Source organism: Bos indicus x Bos taurus, chromosome 17, assembly GCF_003369695.1.
Source record: "Bos indicus x Bos taurus breed Angus x Brahman F1 hybrid chromosome 17, Bos_hybrid_MaternalHap_v2.0, whole genome shotgun sequence".
Lineage (NCBI taxonomy): Eukaryota > Metazoa > Chordata > Mammalia > Artiodactyla > Bovidae > Bos > Bos indicus x Bos taurus.
Genome location: NC_040092.1, coordinates 3,800,597 through 3,807,433, shown reverse-complemented (window position 1 = coordinate 3,807,433; position 6,837 = coordinate 3,800,597). Strand labels below are relative to the sequence as shown.

Here is a 6,837-nt window from a genome sequence, read left to right as displayed (position 1 = left end):
GATGGCTGGATGGCATCACCGACTCGATGGACGTGAGTCTGAGTGAACTCCGGGAGCTGGTGATGGACAGGGAGGCCTGGCGTGCTGCGATTCACGGGGTCGCAAAGAGTCGGACACGACTGAGCGACTGATCTGATCTGATCTGATTAAAAATAACGCAAAGCGGGGTCCACACAGGGAAGAACTAGAGATGCCCTCCGGCGCGAAACCTCTGTGGCCTGGGTCTCCACCGCCCTTCGTCGTCGTCAACCCGCTCTCTCGGGCGCTTGCCTCCGGTTCCCTGCGCCGCCCCCACGCGGGCCCCCTGGCCTCTCTGGGGCCCCTCGCTCCGGGCCTCGCCCGACATGAACCCCACAGTCCCTCAGGCTCCAACCCAGGACCCTCGCTGCCCGCGAGATGCTCACCGCCTCTCTCTCACCCTTGCCGGCAGGCGTCTCCTCGACGGAAGGTGTACCGCGCGGAGCGGCCCCGAGCCGAGAGCCCCGTCGAGGTCCGTGTGCGGCGCCTCGAGCTCGGCGCGGGTCCCTTAAGCCGGAGCGAGCCCTCAGAAAAGCGAGAAACGCCGCAGAAACAACGCCGCGCCCGCGGGCTGAGGGCTCGGCTCCCGGGCTGCGAACCACCGCCGCGCGGGGCACGCGGACCCGGCGTGGGGGGCGGGGCGAGCTGGGGCGAGCCAGTCCCCTGTCGCCCTTATTTGCATATGCATGAGACGGCGCGAGGCCGGTCTCTCAGGAAAGCGCGAGAAGTAATGAATTATTCACGAAGCTTCTTGTCTCGCCCCGCCCAGGAAGGCCTCGTTGACTATTCACAAGCGCCGGAGGCGAGTTTCAGCCAGAAAAGGCGGTTGAGTCCCAGTCACCGGAAGGCGTCAATCGGCTGAGGTGAGAGCTGCCCAAACGCGAGGAATACGGAGAAAAATGGGCGCTTTGAACGTTGTTAGCTGTCTTAGGGTTGTTTTTTTTTTTTTTTTTTCGTTTCTTTTTACCTGAGGCTTTAACTTTGATTTGAAAGCATTTCTCTTGAGGCCTGAAGTACTCTGAGGAGTAGCGAGAAAGCCGGGGCTGAGAGGAAGGACAGAGGAAAACCCCCAGGTTCCATTTTCCCCCAAAAGCTTGATGATGAAAAATGTCACATTTACTGAGGGGTCAGGGCGGGGGTGGGGGGTGGAAAGAATTGTACTGGAAACACTTACATTTCCACTATCAAGGTAGCTTTTATTTTTTATTTTTTATTTTTTTAGTAGTTTTGTTTTTTATTTATTTTTTTTCCTCTAATTTTATTTTATTTTTAAACTTTACATAATTGTATTAGTTTTGCCAAATATCAAAATGAATCCGCCACAGGTATACATGTGCTCCCCATCCCGAACCCTCCTCCCTCCTCCCTCCCCATACCATCCCTCTGGGCCGTCCCAGTGCACCAGCCCCCAGCATCCAAGGTAGCTTTTAAATGAGATATCGGTGGAAAAGAAGGAATCAGTTCTGGGCGGGGGCAAGGGGGGCAGTGGCGGGTAATCGGCCCCCGAAACAGACCGATACCTGCGTGTTGCAACACGCAGTCGGGGAGCTTTGGGGGATTATCTTCTCCATCAGGTTTTCTCCAGCTGTGGAGGCGTTTTGCCAGAATCAATGGCTGGTGCAGCCCAAGAAGGGAGCGAGGAGGGTGAGTCCCCACGGGCTGACCTCAAGCTCGTCTTTCGCCTTATCCAGGATTTGCCATTTAATCTCCTGGACTTTAGTTCCCCAAACAGTGCAGAGTGTATCTTGAAACTCAAGACTAGCCAATCACCAAAATGTGTTCAGTTGTGCAGAGCCCTGGACTCCGTGTGCAGTAGTACATCGTGTACTTGGCTGATGAAATCGAAGAAAAAGGAGTTTTAATCTAATTAGGATAATCTGATTTCTCCTCCACTGGGCCATAAATCTCTTGAGATGGGAACAGTATTTTACATCTTTGTAAGCCTACTCAAAGATTCGTGCATGGTAGTCACCCAGTAAATGTTGAATAGAATGAATAATTGAAGTAGCATGAAGAAGATATTAAAAAACCAAAAGAGCATGAACAAATACCCAGTTAATACGGTGGAAACCATTTACTCTGAGTGAGCAGGGAGTAGGGGAATTAACAGGACCAAATGGGATTTGTTAAAATAGAGAATAATAATTTGTGGGACCAAACTCTGTGAAACCTCTGAGTAACATGGTGAATTTTGGCAAACAGAGTCCCTTTGATGGATTTTCCTAGTCTTTGTAGTTTTATATTTTACATTTAAATCTATGATCCATTTTTAATTAATATTAGTATGTGATGTCAGATTTAGGTTGAAGGGTTTGGGGATTTTTTGGTCTATGGATGTCCTGTTGTTCCAGCACTATTTGTTAAAAAGACCACCCTTCCTCCACTGAATTGACTTTCCTTTTCTTTAAACCTGAAGGGATTGGGTTAGTTGCAGAGAATGTCTCCTCGTCCTTCCAAATTTATGATGCAAGCCCATTTATGTTGACATGTACTTCCTTTGAGTAAAGCCATCCTTCATATCATATACATGTAAGGAAGGTCATCTAGCTGCATTTTAGAATCCAGGTATTGGATATTATTCCTTTGCTCAAAAATGGATTTTCTTGTTAAAAAAAAAAATGGTTTTGAAAGATTGGGAAAGATGGGTGGAAGTCAACTGTCACTGTCTTTGGGCATGTGTAATGAAGCTTTGTTTCTTTGTGTGTCACTCAGAATGCCACCTCCTCTTCCACACACACCACCCCCCTCCCACCCTCCTAGGAGGCTTAGGCCTTCAGAAACTAAACAATAGCTGGTTAACCTGTATCTGAATCTTGGATTCACACATTAAAGGGTAAAGTAGTTATTGTGTCTCCATTTTAAATAGGGCAGTTGACAGGTAGGTCAACAGGTAAGCCCAGAGTGAGTCTTTATCTGAGAAAACACAGAAATTTTCCCTTTCTCAAGAAGATCATAATCCTCGTCAGAGCAGACATATCAAGCATAAGAATGAATGGTATTGAGGCCCAGTGAAGTTTCAGATGTGTGTGAATCCAATACACAAGCAAAGTGTAAGACAAATGTCAAAGACATTTGAAAGTTAGAGTTCTGTTCTTAAAACTCACAGTTTTGAAATCTCTCTTAGGTTTTTAGATAATGAGTCAGAACAAGGAGATAAAAAAATCAGAATAATTCTCTGAGAATACATGATCTATGGAGTCATAACCTCCTGGGGCTGTCAGCTGATAAGCTTTCAAAATTCAGCAGAGTTTATACTTGAATAGGAGACCTCCACAAAACACCTGCTCAAAGGGAAAACAGTTGCAACAGAATAGTTAGAAGTTGAAAGGAAACTGGCTATTTAAAACAATTATTTAGATCTTTTTTGCCTTTCTGAAGCCAGCTTATTCTAGATACCACCATGCTTAGAAACCAGCAAGAAAGCCCAGCAACTAGGCAGGTGCTGGTAGTGCATTATTTTGGATGCGATGAAAGCAAGGGAATTTAATTGTGCTGAGTCACTCTAGGAAAACCCCTAAATTATGAGTCAGATTTTCTTGGTTTTTATTCTCAGTTCTGTCACTAAGTGGTTGATTGACCTTGACTTCTCTGGACCTTGATTTTTTTCATCTAGAAAAATAAATGTCTGGACTAGATCATTTAAAGTTCCTTCTGCCTCTAAAATTCTATAATTCTTTTCTAGACCCTTAATTCTTCCTTGTCCCGGTATTACTTCTCTATTGATTCAGCATATATATTTTTTTAGCACCTACCTACTTTATTCCAGAACTGCATGATGCAAATCATTGCAGATGGTAACTGAAGCCATGACATTAAAAGATGCTTGCCCCTTGGAAGGAAAGCTATGACAAACCTAGACAGCGTATTAAAAAGCAGAGACATCACTTTGCCAACAAAGATCTGCATAGTCAAAGCTATGGTTTTTCCAGTAGTCATGTACAGAGAGAGAGTTGGACCATAAAGAATGCTGAGTGCCGAAGAATGGATGCTTTCAAACTGTGGTGCTGGAGAAGACTCTTGAGTCCCTTGGACTGCAAGGAGAGCAAATCAGTCCATCCTAAAGGAAATCAATCCTGACTATCCATTGGAAGGATTGATGCTGATGCTCCAATACTTTGGCCACCTGATGCAAAGAGCTGACTCATTGGAAACGAGCCTGATGCTGGGAGAGATTGGAGGCAAAAGGAGAAGGAGGCAGCGGAGGATAAAATGGTTAGATAGCATAATCAACTCAATGGACATGAGTTTGAGTAAACTCCAGGAGATAGTGGAGGACAGAGGAACCTGGTGTGCTACAGTCCATGGGGTTGCAGAGTCAGACCACTTAGCAACTGAAAAACAACAACCGACTTTATTCCAGTATTGCATGATGCTAACGACTCCAGAATGATCTAAACTAGACACAAAAGTTTATATATGATTCCACTTATATGAAATAAATGTCCAGAATAGGCAAACTGATAGAGATGAAAAGTAGATTAATGGTTGCAAGGAGTCAAGGGAGGGGAAAATGAGGAGTGATTGCTAGTGGAAATAGGGTTTCTTTTAGGGTAACAAAAATCTTCTGAAATTAAATAGTAGTGATGTTTGCAAAACTTCATGAATATATGAAAACCTACTGAAGTATACCTTAAAACCTTAAAAAATAACGAACTAGGCAGATACAACTTTGCCCTCATGTTATCTCACAGCAGGGTGGGATGGATACATAAATGCAAAATGATAGAGTGTATATTACAATGTGCACATAAGCGGGACTTGATGGTGAACCAGGGATGGTGAACTTGAGAAACTGACACTAACCCCATGTCTAGAAGGTGAGTAGGAATTGGAAAGGAGGGAGGATATTTCAGGCAGAGGGAACATTGCAAAAACCTGAAAGCTGAGAGAAAAAAGATTAATTAAAGAAGATAAAGTTCATGGGGTTGCAAAGAGTCAGATCTGACCAAGCGATTGACACTTGTTTTGGGCTTCCCTGGTGGCTCAGTGGCAAAGAATCTGCCTGCAGTGCTGAAGACCCGGGTTCAATCCTGAACTGAGCGGCTAACACTTTGAAAATAGACAAGGGACTTCCCGGTTTGGGAAGAATCCGCCTGCCAATGCAGGGGACGTGGGTTTGATCTCTGGTCCGGGAAGATCCCACATGCTGCAGAGCAACCAAGTGCATGTGCCACGCACAACTACTGAGCCCGTGTTTACAGCCTGTCAGCTGCAATCGCTGGTGCCACGCACCTCGAGCCATGCTGTGCAAGAAGAGAAGCCAGCACAGTGAGAAGCCCACACACTGCAACTAGAGGGTAGCCCCCTCATGAGCAATGAAGATCCAGAGCAGCCAAAAATAAATACTTAAAAATTTAAAAAGTAGATAAGAATAGCTGATGCATAAAAGTATAAGGGAAAATGGTTAGAGGCGTGGCTAAGGAGGATTGAGCCCAATCTTGAGAAGTTTGGATTTCATCCTGAGAGCGCTGGGGGCCCACTGAAGCATTTCAGCCCAGGAAATTACAGAGTCCGGTTGGTAATCTAAGAATACTCTGGCTGCAATACCAAGAACAGACTGGAGATGGGTAAGGCCAATGACAGACTGGTGGTTGAACAAATCCAGGCGAAAGATGAAGCTGATCTGATCTAAAGCAGAGATGACAACCATGTGCATAAAATGAGGAGTGCACGCTTGAGAAATATTAGGAGACTGGCTGTAGGAATGAGGGAGGGAACAGAGCTGAGTCAGAGTTTTTAGGCTTGAGCAACCCAGGTATTTGATGCTTGTCATCCACTCAGCTAAGGTACAGAAATCGGTTTAGAGCAAAAGGATTCACATTTGGATATGTTGGGAAAATCCAACTGAAACTGGTTCATAGTCAGAGGTACAGATCTGCAACTCCCCAGCAAAACCTAGGTTGGGGTATACATATAAGAGTTGTTAGAATAGAAATAGTAATCGAAATAGTGAGAATGTATTTGTTCGCCCAGGGAGTGTATTTAAAATGCTAAAAGAAAAAAACTAGGACAGAACCGTGAAGAACACCAAAAGCTTAAAAGGGGGCAAGGAAAAAAGCCTGAAGATGACAATGAGAAGAAACAACTGGCAGGTGGGACGAAAACAAGGAGTTCAGATACTAATATCAGATTTAAAACTAAACATGCGTATAATGAAGTGTGTATTGGACAGTGTTCCAGACGCCTTACAAATAATGGCTAAATCTAGGACTAAATATAGTCCTCACAACAAGCCTGAGATGTAGATACTGTTCAGTTCAGTTCAGTCGCTCAGTCGTGTCCAACTCTTTGCGACCCCATGAATTGCAGCACACTAGGCCTCCCTGTCCATCACCAACTCCCGGAGTTCACTCAAACACATGTCCATCGAGTCGGTGATGCCACCCAGCCATCTCATCCTCTGTCATCCCCTTCTCCTCCTGCCCCCAATCCCTCCCAGCATCAGAGTCTTTTCCAAATGAGTCAGCTCTTTGCATGAGGTGGCCAAAGTATTGGAGTTTCAGCTTTAGCATCAGTCCTTCCAATGAACACCCAGGACTGATCTCCTTCAGAATGGACTGGTTGGATCTCCTTGCAGTCCAAGGGACTCTCAAGAGTCTTCTCCAACACCACAGTTCAAAAGCATCCATTCTTCGGCACTCAGCCTTCTTCACAGTCCAACTTTCACATCCATACATGACCACTGGAAAAAACCATAGCCTTGACTAGATGGACCTTTGTTGGCAAAGTAATGTCTCTGCTTTTGAATATGCTGTCTAGGTTGGTCATAACTTTCCTTCCAAGGAGTAAGTGTCTTTTAATTTCATGGCTGCAGTCACC

General features: G+C 45.2%; 1 protein-coding gene across 1 annotated transcript in view; it reads left to right on the top strand.

Moving 5' to 3' along the window:
- Nucleotides 1–776: 776 nt before the first annotated feature.
- The window catches only part of HORMAD2 (HORMA domain containing 2), a 71,207-nt gene continuing 65,146 nt past the window's right edge, over nt 777–6,837 (top strand). The window contains exon 1 of the mRNA XM_027566344.1: nt 777–881. The gene's annotated coding sequence lies outside the window, so the exon portion shown is untranslated. The remainder of the gene's footprint in view (nt 882–6,837) is intronic.